This window comes from Atractosteus spatula, chromosome 14, assembly GCF_055471065.1.
Source record: "Atractosteus spatula isolate fAtrSpa1 chromosome 14, fAtrSpa1.hap1, whole genome shotgun sequence".
Classification (NCBI taxonomy): domain Eukaryota; kingdom Metazoa; phylum Chordata; class Actinopteri; order Semionotiformes; family Lepisosteidae; genus Atractosteus; species Atractosteus spatula.
Window position 1 is genome coordinate 27,414,184 of NC_142719.1, and position 14,839 is coordinate 27,429,022.

Consider the following 14,839-nt stretch of genomic DNA (forward strand, 5'->3'; position numbering starts at 1 on the left):
GCCACTGGCTCTGTAGAATTAGAAATACTGTTCAGCTGAGGCTGCACGCGTTGCTCAAACAAAAGTTATATTCAAAGAGGTTTGTATAGCCTTCATGTACAAAGGTTATTTAACTTAATTAGGCAAAGTAATTACAGCGCCATTGTGCAACAGAGAAATGTAGTGTTGCTATGTTTAGGAGTGTGGCCATTGGCGCCAGCTGAATAGGCCAAAATTATTCAGGCCCATGTTCTGTTACATATAATCTTCAGTAACTTGTTCAAGTTCAAAATATGTTTGAAATGTTTCATCAGCTGATATGGAATCGGTCTTGGAAGATTTTAATATTTATGTCCTTGTCATTCTTCCTGTAGGATGAAACCTTGAATGCCATTTGCAGCTGTCTGGGAGCCTGTTAAATGAGGGACTGGCTGCGGTTTAAAAATAGGTCTTCATTATTAATTTAAGAAGCCGACTCCTTTCTGTACTTCAGCTGTAGCAGTCAGAGCTTTGCAACTGCTGATTAGGTAGCCTGGGAGAATTGGAAAGAATGTCATTTTTGAAGTGGTTATACTGTGGTATACGTACTGATACATTTATGTAACCACTGCTTTTGCTCTTGTGCACTCATATATATATATGTGCTAGTATCTAGCTGAATGTCGGTGACTGTACATTTAACTCGCTATTTGAGTGTATATAGATAAATAGCCAAGTTTGGAAAGAGCATCTGTTTCTTCTGAAAACACAACACTGGAAAGGTAGGAGGGTTTAAGACATTTAACATATTCGGTTGGTGCCCTTCGCCTCTTCTTGCCAAATGTGTATGAGGGAGTTCCAGAAAACAGGTTTACTACAAAGCTGGCGGCAGGTTTGGTGTAGTATAGACCGCAGGTGTACAAAATGCTTTATGGTCCAACATCAGGAACAGGTTGTAGTCTCACACAACACGATAGCCGTTTTGTTGACATAGCGCTTTAACGCCTTTATGCCTTTAGGGTGGCGAAGAGGGGCACTACTGAGTATTACCATACTCATATTTTGCCAGTACTTCATGTGGTTGTAAAATAAACAGTTTCTTTCCAGACTTGGGTTGGTGTTTACGCTTATCTCATCTGTTCATACGTATTCATGTTTACATAGCGAGAAAAGGAGTGTGAAACGTGGCCCCTGGGGTTAATTCGGAAATAAAATGGTAAAAATATTAAGAAGGATCACACCAACCTCGTTAACCCTCCAGTTTAGGATGGAATATCGGGCTTTTCAGCCCATTCTGGATACACTAGAAAATGTCGATTTAAAACCTGTTGTATGACCTTCAGTTACTTTAAAGTGTTGGCAGAGAGTTAACCATTGCCAGCGAAAAAATGTTAACAACAGTAACACTTGAGTCATTAACACAGCCACAACCCGCTCAAAAGCGATACTTTGTTTTGTAGTTTGTTGCCTTCGGGTCTTAAAAGTGCAAATAAGCTGCAACTGTCATGTCTGCATCAGACACCCAGCATGTTTCCTGCTCATAACAGCATGTGAATCATATGTTCAGGTCTTTTAAATCGGGATTACTGAAGCAATGCTCAGCCCCCGGGACCAACATCGTTTTACAGTGCTGTCCCCGCCTCTCTGTGGCTGATTGGTTCAGCGGTAACTCGGTTACCTTTGTGAGTTTGTGCTCCTGCCAGAGAAGTACAGTGAAAACTGATACTGTTGGTAGCCGCAGTTTTCTGCAAGATCTACTGATCTACTGCTGCACTTAGAGAACGAAAGAGACCGAAACTTCTAAGTTTATTAGTAAGGTATACATCAGGTCTATGGGATTGTGCCGTTTTAATTTAACTTAAAAGTAAAAGTGCTTGATCTTGTTTAAAAAAAACAGCTATCGTCTTTTGTTGTCAGAACACGAAACCAGATTTGTTTAAAAGCAAATTCCAGGTATGTTTATGAAATTTGTTATCATGTGTTTGTAGTGTGTCGCTACTCGTCGCGCTTTCTGTTGAACATGTGATACGGTTTCGGGTCAAAAGTTTCAGTAAAACTGGATCTTGTTGGAGCGCTATTATTTTGAAGACGAAAAAGTAGTATGTAAATTGCCAGTACTATTAACATTTAATAAATGCAATTGTAAACCTTTCCTTTAAGAAAACCACTATCCCGATTTAAGCATCATTGAGTTTCATTGTTTTGTTAGAATAGATTTGTCTTTTAGAACAGGATATCCTTCTACGAACGAAACTCTTCAAACAAGCAGGTCGTTATACAAATGAGTTTCAAGCGAGAGAGCTCAGAGAAGGAAGGAACATATTGGGTTCAAACTGTGACCATATAAAACGTTTCCTCTTACATAACTAAATAATGTAGCTATCTCTGTAAGATTTTTTTTTGTGAGCAAAGGAGAAGAAGGCGATTGAGCTCCGTCTGTCTATCGCAAAAACGTATATCAAGGTTCAAGGTCTACACAGACTAGCATTGAACCCATAATAAACGCTTTTGAAATCTTCCCACCTTACATTAGAATGGTGCATCATAAGTAATCATACAGTACTTGTTTTCATTTGGTTTTCTTAGACCTAGTTAAAATTATAGTCCTCCAGCTGTATAGTTCAGTGGTTATTCTGCGCTACATTTAGAACGTATACAGTATAAAAACAAACTGATCATCGCACCTTCACTCGTCAGACGTGAGCACGGAGAAATAATTCATGCACTTTGCAGAATTCTTGTCCATAGCCGCGCATCTAGTCTAATTAAGTTAGCATTATATCCCATTTTTAGATATTGATCTCGAATGCCGATAAGCTTTACGTATATTTCTGAAGAAATACGAAGCATATCCTAGGCTGAAGTCAGTAGCCGTTTTCTGACTACATTTTGTACTCTTAAGACTCATTTGTAGGTTGGTTGTAATTTATAACTTTTCCCAAATCTGAGCTACTACGAAGATATCTGCAGGCACAAATAAAGTTAGCTTTTGCTTCAGTTGATTCCTAAAAATGTTCGATTAGTAGCACTTGAGTATTAGTTTCAACACCAAATGCCAGTGAAAGTGAGACGGCTGAGCAACCATAATTAAAAACGTTCCTTGCTGTTCTAGGTTTTCTGCTTAAAATGGCAATTTATGCAAATATTGGCTGTTTGAAATTTACCCGTGGAATGAATTGACTGCTTGCTTAAGAAGACTACAAAAACATTGTGACGGGATTCTAGTCTGAATGGATGGTTGAAAAAACCCCCGTCTATGTTGTGTTTTTAATAACTTGCCTTCACAGTCAAATAAATGCAAGCTTTCTAAATAATGTAGAGTTCCTTTTTTCAGCTAATGACTTTTGTATGTTTAATTTAAAGTAGCTGAAAAAATGACACTACTGTTGTGGTTTAATTTAGAAGAAATTGGACACCCCGGTTTTGTCCCTTTTCTGAAACTGAATAGCTTGCGCAGAGCAAACTTTGACTCCCTCTGTGTCCTCTCTGGTAGAGCTGATGACAGCCAGAGCACTTTATGGTGCCTACACTATTGTCCAAGGTTGTAACCATCTCAGAGACTTGCTTGGAGATCTCTCTTTGTTTTATCTCAGTAGGATTCTTGATACAATGTAGGTATTTTTTACAGTTTTTTTTCTAAACTTGCAGGGAGCATTTTTAATTTAAAAATGTTCTCCCAGTGTTCTTGTGGGCTTCCTCTGGGTGCTCTGGTTTGGTCTTTAGAAAATTGGTCTTGGTGTGAGTGTGTGTGAGTCTACTCTGTGATTGACTGGCTTCCTGTCCAGGGTGTACCCTGTTTTGTGTCCATCGCTTGCTGGTGGGTTTTGGCTTTCCTGTGACCTTGAATTGGACGAAGCTGTTAGAAAATAGCTTGATGAATTTGGTAGTTTAGGGGGAGCAAGTTCAAAGTGCAATTTAGGCAGGACAACAGGGCTAATACCCTCTGAATAGTTGGCCTACGTAATCTCAAAAACTCTTCTAGCCTCTTCTTGAAAGATCCATGATTGACATTTTCATCACCTTTACTAGGTAGAGTCTGTATGTGAAGAATTGTCTCCTATTTTTCTAACAATTCTTTTATTTTTACTTATTTAAACCCTGCCAAAAACACAGAAGCAACAACAGAACAAACAAACAACATACTGTACATTTCTTTCAGAGATACACAATGTGCATTACAGTGTTTTAGCCAAAAAAGAGAGAAATAAATAGGAACATAGGGGGTGAAACATACTTAGACAAGGAATTGGAAACACCAAATCGTTGGATCTATAGTACTCTATCAATAGCAGTGTGACAGGGTGAGGATGAGCCTTGGACCTCTGTGGATGAAAAATATCATGTAAATATCCCAACCAAACAAAAGAAGAAAGAGCAGGCTCTATCCAAATCCTCAGAATAGTCTTCTTTGCTGTTGCCATCCCCACTTTCAAAAATCACTTTTCAGCATTAATAGTGCTGAGGTAATTTGATACTCTCCAACGTATCTTAGCACTTTTAATGCTCGAAAAGCAAGTTTACTCGAAGCACTTCTGGGGATTGTAGGAGAATAGTACGTCACAGACTCCTCATATTTCCAAAACACATTAGTTTGGGGCATTACGAAAAGAGGTGTAAATAAGGACCCATTTACCTAGACATACAGAGCTGACAGGTAGGATCTGTTGAATGTCTCCAAAATGCAGCTCCTCTTAGTTTCAAATTGTGATCCTACATTCATATTTTGTTATAATAATAATAATAATAATAATAAACTTTATTTTATATAGGGCCTTTAAAGGTGGCTTCTCAAAGCACTTTACAGAATGAGAACAATAAATAAAAAGAATACACAAGATAAAACACAATTACAATATACAGAGGAGACCGTGGATGGTGGTACTAGGAAAAGCAGAGGGGTGAAGAATGGAACCAGTTAAGTAAAGGCTCTTCTAAAGAAGAAGAGTCTGGATTTGAAGGAGTTTAGAGAAGGTGACTCTCTGATATCCTTGGGCAGAGAGTTCCAGAGCTTGGGGGCATAACAGGAGAAAGCCCTGTCACCCATACAATGTACATGGACTTGGGAGACAGTTAGGAGACCAGAATTAGAGGAGCGAAGGTTGCGAGGTGGAGAGTAAGGCGATAATAGTTCAGACAGGTAATGTGGTGTCAAGCCATGCAGAGCCTTATAGGTGAGCATGAGGATTTTAAAGTCCACACAGAATTTGACCAGAAGCCAGTGCAAGGACTCCAGGATAGGAGTAATGTGATCACTTGCACTAGACCTGGTCAGGATTCTGGCTGCTGTATTTTGGACATACTGCAGTTTGTTCAAAGTAGATTTAGATACCCCAGCGAGTAGAGCATTACAGTAGTCAATTTGAGAGAACACAAATGTGTTGATCAGCTTTTCAGCCACAGTTAGTGATAGCATAGGTTGTAGTCTAGCGATATTTCTGTGGTGAAAAAAATATGTTTTGACAATATGCTGCACATATTGGGTCAAATGTTAAGCCAGAATTGAATATCACCCCAAGGTTTTTCAATTTAGACTGAAGCTCAAGTACAGAACCATCTACAGATAGAGTTACAGGATTACCTTTACGAAGTTAATGGGGAGTGCCAATAAGCATGACTTCAGTCTTGTCACAGTTAAGATGAAGGAAATTTTGAGTCATCCAAGTTTTTATGTCAGGGATGCAGTTAGATAGAATAGAGACAGCCACATCAGTGTCAGTTTTGGTATGGATGTATATTTGAGTATCATCAGTGTAGAAATGATAGCTGAGGCCATGTGATCTTAAAAGCTGACCAAGTGGAAACATATAAATGCTGAAGAGCAAGGGGCCCAGTATTGAGCCCTGAGGAACACCAGACTTAACAAGACCAATTTCAGACCTATACCCATTAAGAGAGACAAAGTGACAGTGATCAGTGAGGTAAGACTTGAACCATTTGAGAGCAGTTTCAGAAACTCCAAACAAAGTCTCGAGATGAGAAAGTAAGATGTCATGGTCAACAGTGTCAAAAGCAGCACTGAGATCAAGAAGGATGAGTATAGAAAGAGAACCAGAATCAGAAGCTATTAGAAGATCATTAGTGACTTTGATCAGGGCAGTTTCTGTGCTGTGAAGTTGACGGAAGCCAGATTGGAGGGGTTCAAAAAGGTTATTTGTCATAAAGTGGATTTATGTAACTGAAATGTGACAGCACGTTCTAGAATTTTTGCAAGAAAGGGTAAGTTGGAGATGGGGCAAAAATTGTTAAGATTGTTGAGAGCCATGTTAGGCTTTTTTGGCATGGGGGTAATGGCAGCAGTTTTGAGGACTGTTGGTACTATGCCAGTGCTCAAGGATTCATTTATAATATTGAGGACAATGGGACAGAGAGGAGAGAAACAGGACTGAAATAAAGGGGTGGTAATGGGATCTAAAATAGATGTGGTGGGTTTCATGCATGTAACTAGTTTATTGAGGAATGCTGAGTCAAGAAGAGAGAAGCTTTAGAGAAGGGAACCAGAAAAGTTGGATAAGGAGGGAGGAGGTATGGAAATTATATTGTTCCTAAGCCAAATGTAATCCCTCGGGTTGACTAATGAATGTAACGTTGTTTGTTATTGCAGAATTCCAGTGGCAGCTGTTAAAGTCACTGACAGAATTTAAAAGATGGCTGTTCTTCAGTAATTGGGCTGTCAATGAAAGAAAACCTTTTTAACTGAATAGGGCTGAAAGGAGACTGAGTTACAAACTGTTGTATTGATAAGATGTCTTATAGTTAGCTGACATTACAAAACATATTTAGTGCTTCTGAAATTAAATATTTGTATTACTGTGGTGCCCATAATTAGTGTCAGAAATTTGCATTTGTCAGATATTTGTCTGAGTATGTCCGAGCATTTTGACATACTGTACATAGATAACTGTTTCCACTTGTGTGTGTCCAGCATGAAACATACGTGTTTTGCGCATTACAGCAGTAATGCGATGGTTTAATCTGTGTAACAATATATTTCATTTTTATAAATTGCATTTGACCTGTTACAGCTAGGAATAAGATGTCCTGTTATTAGGATTTGCTGTTAATTGCACATCTGGTCTGCAAATAGAGTGTCTTGTGCATCATGGATTGGATGCTTAAAGCACACAGCTAAATTCGTGAAACTGTTCTACTTTTCACATTACTGCCAAACTGAAATGTTATCTAGTGAGATAGGAGAGTGTCTCAGCCATTAGTAACAGTAACATGTAGACATAAAAAGTTAAGTGTGCAAGTTGCATTTTTTAAAATTCCACTTTAAAGTATGACTCCAAGAAAGGCAGTTTTCCTCTCGCAAGACATTCTAATGTTCTGGTCTCTTCCTGAAGCACTGGCTAGAAACAACTTTTTATTGGTCTGTGTAGCAGAGCTGTTGGAAATTTACAGGTTCAAAATTTGTTGAAATATATAATACTGTGCAACGTTGTGTGCTTTCTTTGCAGCCAAAACGTTTGCTTTCCATTTCTTCACTCACCATGTCGAGAGTAACAGTACGTATTAGAAACTAATCTGTGAGATCACATTTTCTGATTCATGAGATTGGGAGTTGGGAGAGTGATTTGGAATTTATCTGAGATGATGACTCTACAGTATTGTATTTGGAGTTTTTGGAGTCCATGCTTAAATACTTTTGTTTTTGTGCTCTACATGGCTGTGCTTTGCAGTTGTTTTTTTTTGTGTCCTGAAGCTGATCTCATATTTTTACTTATTTCTCCTATGTAATAGGCTGGCCTTTTGTTCTGATAGGATACTTATGTGGGTACTTAGGTGATTACAGTATAATTTCTCAATTAAGTGCTTGAGATTCCTCAAAGTTCACAGCAGTACATAGAATTTGGTATGGAATGCTTTGCTTTTTTGTAATACATTAAGAGTTGACGCTCTAGGAATGTGCGAAACATTCATATTAGATAGGTCTGTACAAAAATGAAATGATGTGTTACACAAAATATTTGATCTTTTGCCCAAACAATCCCAGACCTCAGTCTGTTTATTAGATGTGACTGGATTTTTGTGCACAGCAGGCCTCTCTTTCCAATTAGTCTATTGGAGAGGTTCCGTCTTGGCAAGTGATTAAGAATGACAAAGAAGTCAGGCAGAGGAGAACTGAATATTTGAAATTCCATGCTCACTTTGTGTGAGGTGATCAGTACTGAAGTGTGTTTAATATAATGTATGTCAAACAAATGAGGCTTTAAACAGCTGATATATTAAGGGACTGCAATTGGAAAGCTTTTTTATAGAAAAAAAAATGTGTGACACAGTCACAGCATTGCGAGACAATACTCTGCATAAAATTTCTAATTTGATCGTTCAAAAAAATGTTGGATAAAAGTGTCCATCGATACATCATAGTGCAATTCAGTAACAGATTGAGTTCCCTATATGGAGGTGTGCTTACAAACCCCTTTGTCTCTTTCTTCATTAAAATACCCATTAAAAAAGCCCTATAAAAATCGGATCAGTCAGTATCCCATGGAAGAACACACTTTTCCACTCATTCTTTGCGCGGTTTTGGTGTTTTTGATCCAGATGTCCATGATCTCTAATCAACTAGACACGCATTCCTTACATACTTTCACAGAGTGCTTTACAGAACCTATGGAATCTCTTGAGCAGACCCTCACATGTATCTCGGTGAAATGCACCATGCGTGAAAAGTGAGCTTGCACAGATTGGAAATGGGGACCAAGAGAAGCAAAGGCATTTGTGCCACCGTTTGGTGGCTCTCTTGTTGTATCGCGGGGCGTTATTTTTCCACCCAGGGCATTGCCTCTCTTTTATTATTCTGCCTCTCTTGTTCGATGGTGCTGGTGTGATAAGTGATGTTCCACACTTTGGAGCACAGTGTTTCCCAGTGGGTATAAAAGGCTGCTTGAGTAAAAATGAAAAGGTGGCCTCTGTGAGCTGTCGTAGTAGCTTGATGGCAATAGTTTGATGAGTTAACACTTTTGTTTCAACCTTATTCAGGAGCGATTTCCAGGATGTCAAGTCAACGGATTTTAATTTTTGCTTATGTTTCCAACAAAATTCCCGATTTTGTTTGCAGTGTTGTTTATCTTATATACAACGTAGCCGTGCCCCTCTGTGCAATGACAAATATTTGCACCCTTGCAAATCCTTCCTTGGCACAGAGACTCTGTGTTTTAGTTGATCTCTCTTAAAATTGCTAACCCCCCCACCTAGGAGATATCTGTCTCCTCCCTTCTCCCTGTTACAAAGTTCAGAGAGAATTCCGCTGTGGCAGTGTGGAATTACGAAGTATAATCTTCATAGACAGAAAATACTGTTTTCCGACTGGCAGCAATTTTTTTTTGTAATATCTGTTTTGGAGAGTGAACCTCTGTGGTTGGCTGAAATCAGATAACACAATAGAAAAAGCTTTTGTCATCTAAAAATTATTTATTAATTATTCACAGTTTATGAGGCACTGTAATTTGCCCTGGCTCTTTAATATAGGCTCTTTGCTTCCTTGTGTGAAAATATACACTCTACTGGGGAGCTTGAAAGTGCTTCGTAAGTATGATTGTTCTATAAGAATGTCATTTTGAGACCAAGTATGTATAGAAGGAAAGCCAAATCATGGATTATTATACAGCACCTGATCTTTCATACATGGATGCCAGCACTTTAAGTGGTCTGGAGATGAGGTTTCAGAGAAGAGGAGGGTGTACGGTGTGAAAGGAAGTGATGTTTGACGATACTTAGCCATCCAAGGGAGAGGCTAGCTTTGAGATGAAGAGAATCTAGTTTCAAGGGATGGCATCATTCCCTAGGAATGTTAAAAAAAACCTTTGAGATTGGGTTTTAACCACAGCCTGAAAAAAAAAGCAAAACAGAAAGGCCAGGAGGCTGTGGTAGACATGTCGACATTATGTCAGCAGACCTGTTTTTAGCAGACTGGGAGATGGGTCTTGACATTCTGCCTGTCCTCATCACACTGTGGGCTGTGAAGGACACTGACAGAAAAATAAGTATTTTTGAGATCCTTGCCACTAGCACAACTGTCCCAAGAGTTTGTGAGTTTAGTATAAGTCAAATGAGACAATTCACTTAAATTCTTCTGTTATTTCAGTATGTCAGTAAACACTTAAGGTTTTTTTAGGCTTCTGTATGACTTCATGTGGGTGGATTTGACTTTTTTCTATCTTATTTTCACCTTGTATGAGAGGGATACTAGATGAGAATCCATTGTTAATTCATGTCCTACTTTTAATATGTTAGATAACATTTAGCATACAGCATTGCTGCTGGAAAAGGGACAGTTTTATATTGTATCTATTGTATCATGACCATAATCAGGGAAAAAATAGCCTAGAACATTTAAGTAACCTAAACTAGAAACAACAAATTCTTGAAGATGATGGAACTGTGCTGAGTTATGTAGTTTGAAGGTGAATACTTTGGACAGAAATAGCTGAATGATGTAGTGGAAGAAATATGAGCTGAAAGTAAACAAATATTTTATAACCCCTGTCAACTATTAACCTGATTAAGGAATAAACTGTAGAAGCAGTCTGTGCTGTCTTTCATACCGGGAAGGATAAAAAGACAGCTGGTTGAGGAACTGAGAAGGAGGAAAAAGCAGAGAGATCACTCTTGAAAGCATACGCAGCAGAAAATAAGAAAGGGCTACAAGGAAGAGAAACTTGAATGTGGAATCAGATTTAGTTGTGGTATAGAATGGCACAGGTAAGGTTACTCTATCATGTCATCTAATAGCTAGGAGTTTTGTGTCTGCATTGGTAATGATGCTGGCAACTTGGAGAAATACCGTTACTGCAGTAAGAGATACTAAAAAACGTTTATAATATTGAAATGTTCTTATTCTGTGGAGAGGTGGTAAATGTAAGGTGAGAATTGTTGTTGGAGGTGCTTTCTGGCTATGCTGTGAGACACCGTACAGCATCTCTATAGCTTTCAGTTAGTTCTTACCATCTTCGCATTGTGAGTCTTTAAAGCCTGGCGAAAGTATTAGTTATTTAAGCCATCTTGAGTAATGCATTTGAAGTGTAAAGTGAAATTGAACCATCTAATGAGTAATTCTAGAGTTCATGCTAAATATTTCCCATTTCTGATCCAGATCAAATGTTCATATTGGTTGTATCGCACCATGTGAAACCAGCAAAAGTAGAACAACTGAATACCAGACATGACTTGCTTGCTTTTTTTTCAAATTTAAAAAAGTGTCAGGTTTATAGCTTGTAATAATGGATTTTAAAAAAATATCTATTTTGTCAGTTTATTCATTTGTTTTCAAGAATATAGAAATAGGAACAGTCTTACATATACAGTTTTACACTGTAAAATTAACTTCTTACCAATTTTTAATATCTTATATGTGTAAAAGGTTTTGGCCAGAAATAGCAGAATTTATTCTGTCCATTGCATTTTCAAACCTCAGTCTGAAAATTGGAATGTTTAGAATTGGAGCAAATATTTGTTTTTGATCTCTGCTCTGTGATAAGGTGTTAGCTAGTCTTGTGGAAATGCATGACATAATATAGTATGTAGCAGCAGTATTTGCTTTACTTTCCTGAGCTTATCTTTAGCATTCCTTTGGCTATATAATTGCCAGCATGCTGACTTGCAATAAATGATATTTGAGGAAGCCTGGGTAATATAAACTTTGCAAAGCACCATGCAAAAAAACCTGTCTATAATTGCCATAATTGCTAAATATACATATCTAGCTAATCTTGTTTAATCTTTTCACCATCTTTTGCATTATTTATTCTTTTCCCGTTTTTAAAGAAAATTCCCATGACACACTTTGCTCAATAAGTAATCAAGATCTGCTGAGCAAACTAATTATTGTCAAGACAGATAATACTGAATCTTAGTTCTATCCTAATGCAGTAAAACATCCTTTATCTTTTCCACAGTTTTCTGTTAAAAGGCAGACTGACCACTTTACTAACTTTACACTTCTATAATTATAGAGATTGTAATCATGGAACTAAAAATAGTGAGAGATAAGTGTTTTTTGTTTTGTTTTGTTTTAATGGTATTTGGAGAGTACTGGACATCTGACCTTGCATTTTGAAGTGTGACATACTTGTTAATCATGTCTTTTTTTCATCCCTTGTCATTAAAATGCATAAGTTCCCATACAAGGCAGTAATTCCGTCTGTTATTTGACTAGAAATGGCTCTGTATGGCGAACAGCAACATTGGTAAAATTTGTACCCTGAATTAAGGAGTAATACACTTTGTTCTTTGGCAGCTAACAGTTAGAGATTTTTGTGTTATTCCTTTAAATAAAATGTATATCCTTATTCATCTTTCTCATAGTTCAAATGAAATAAGTTAAAATGGGCAATGGGAAAAATCCCATAGACCTTTGTCATTTTTCTGTCTGGTAAAATTACAAATCTAATTACCTACCTTAAAGTATTTTAATTTTTGTTGTATTGTTCGAATTTGTAAAAAAACTAGAGAAATATGTAATTGAAAATGTTTGTTTTCTGTTTTTTAGCGTCTGCACATAGTTAGATTAAGTGATCAAAAGTGAACCAGTTTTGACCAAAACGTATCTTAAAAAGGTTGTAGTTTCCCTGAAACTTTTCATCTGTGAATTTACCAGGTTGCGTGTCATCTTGAATTACCTATTTACATTTACTGTACATCTAAGACTGGTACTCAGAATATGTCCATAAAAGACCATATAAGTTTTACGATTTCATTATCAAATGACATTTGTCACTCTAAACCTGGGCTATAATTCGTCAGCAGAATGCAAGTTTAAGCAATTGTTTCAGTGGTTCAATTTTTTCCAAATAAGTGTTAAATAACAGGAACAACAAAACCACTTTTTCAAAATTCAGTTGTCTTCGCTGGTGTCAAATGAGAGTGGCAATAACAAAGTTTAATATCACACATGCCATTATCTTTCTGTTTTGTATGCATTTGTCATTAGAGCTTACCTTCATGTACACAGGGATTGTAATGCACTCTGGATTTCCATGTTTATACAGGGCTGGGTTTGGCAAACTAGATATTCCCACAGCTTCTTGTTTGCAACAGGACAGGTGTGGCAGAAATATGGCCACAAGTCTGGTTAGTGTTTAATGTAATCATGCAGGTAGGGAACAGACTTACAAATTCTTTTAAGTTCACCCACGGGCTTCTAACAGTTGGTTCCAAGTGTGAAATAATTTCAATGAACAGAGTCCGATTCAGATGTTGCCTTCATCAGCCCATGTGCTTGTATCAACTACCTGTCAGAATGAGGGTGGAGTTTCTTTTTGTCTCCTTTCTCAGGCCATGACTGATTCCTCTCCCTAGTCATTGTTTTCTTTAAGTTGTAGCCCTCATCTGTAGATGACATCCATTACCTGAGCTCTTTTCTGGGTTCGGAGGAATTAATTTGTGCATGAACATAAAGGGCTTATTGATACCAGGATGGGATATTTTTAATGCCTCAGCATTTTTATTGCATGTGTCATGTGTCAGCAAATTGCATTGCTGACAATAGTTGAAATAATGTTTATTCTGCATTGGGTGCCATCATAGAGAATTCAAAGGGTGCTGAGCACATTTTATAGGCTTTGAACTGATGTTCTGATTTGCCCACTCTGCTTGCTAACCCAGTAGAGTTCATCTTCTCTAACCCCTGCAGGACTATGAGAAGTGGGTCCTCTATTAGAGAGGGGGTGTGGGGGTTGTTTGTTTGTTCTGCTCTTGACTTTGGGTGACCCCTGGTTATTGGGCTTCCTTTCAGGCAGATTCCCAGTTACATGGGCAGCTTTTCTTTTGACACCTTGAGTTTACAGAGAGGGCGCTGAATGATGGGCAGGGACTCATTGACACACTCAAGTGCAAAATCTATCTTATCCTTCCTCCGTTTTTGAGCATGAGTGCTGTGTTACAATCTATTAGTCTTACAACTAGAGGTTTTGCAGCCTGTTTAAATATTTAATGACGTTCTGAGTAACTTGCACAATTGTTCTATTTTGTTTGGAGCTTTTTCACCTGCTGTGTTTTTACTATTACAAACTAGTCACTTTATCCTTTTTTTTTAGGAGTTTATACTAATGATTAAGTCTGTCACTTAATACAAGGAGAACACTTGGTTTATTATTCTGTTGAAGGTGCAATTTCATAAAAGAATACATTTTATATGTTTATACAGTGATTTTTCTCAAAAGTACAGGTTATCATTTCAGCTCTATAAAATGTAATAGGCTCATTTGTAAAACATACAGAAATTGTGTATAAGTGTTTAAGACATAGTGGCTCAATTACTTTTTTTACTTAGCTAAACTAGTCAAAATCAAATGCTTAAACCAGGCAGTTTTGCAGTGTGTTTATATTTCAAGTAGGCATTTGTGAAGTTTTTGCTTAAAGGTTTCAGTGTTTAAATAAGTTAAATATTGGCCTGTACTAATTCCATTACATGCGCTGTGTGCCCTACTAATCAGTTGTCCGCTGACATGCTCCAGAAGAAACACAACAATTGCCTTCTCAGTTAATGCATATGGGCAGCTAGGTTTTTTTGTTTTATTAACCACAGAAATACACTGCATCCTAAACCATTTAACAGCAGTTCCAGTCTGTAGAAATTCATACGAACCAGTGTAGCAACATTTTTAATCCCCCTTTTCATCTCCCCTAAACATTTTTTACCTTTTCGAAATAAGTAGTTTCTTCTCCATGGGTAAGAAAAGCATTGCAATGACAACAGTACCTTCCCCTGTGGAATGTAAGGCCAGCCTCCGAGCTGTGAGCTGTAAGAATGCCAAGACATTTCTTATGCACAGAGACCGCATTCCATATGGTTGCTTAAACTACCCAGGAGCTTAGAAATACAAAGGCATCATTTTGCATTGATTGGGTCACTGATGAACTAATGTGTAGCCATAGC

At 37.7% G+C, this 14,839-nt stretch overlaps 1 protein-coding gene across 2 annotated transcripts in view; it reads left to right on the forward strand.

Moving 5' to 3' along the window:
• The first annotated feature begins 1,659 nt into the window (after positions 1 to 1,659).
• shroom1 (shroom family member 1) overlaps positions 1,660 to 14,839 on the forward strand; it is a 34,183-nt gene continuing 21,003 nt past the window's right edge. Inside the window, exon 1 of one of the 2 annotated variants that reach the window (XM_088931645.1) lies at positions 1,660 to 1,911. The gene's annotated coding sequence lies outside the window, so the exon portion shown is untranslated. Of the gene's footprint in view, positions 1,912 to 10,504; positions 10,666 to 14,839 lie in introns of those variants that run through there. The other variant, XM_088931646.1, reaches the window with a different exon arrangement.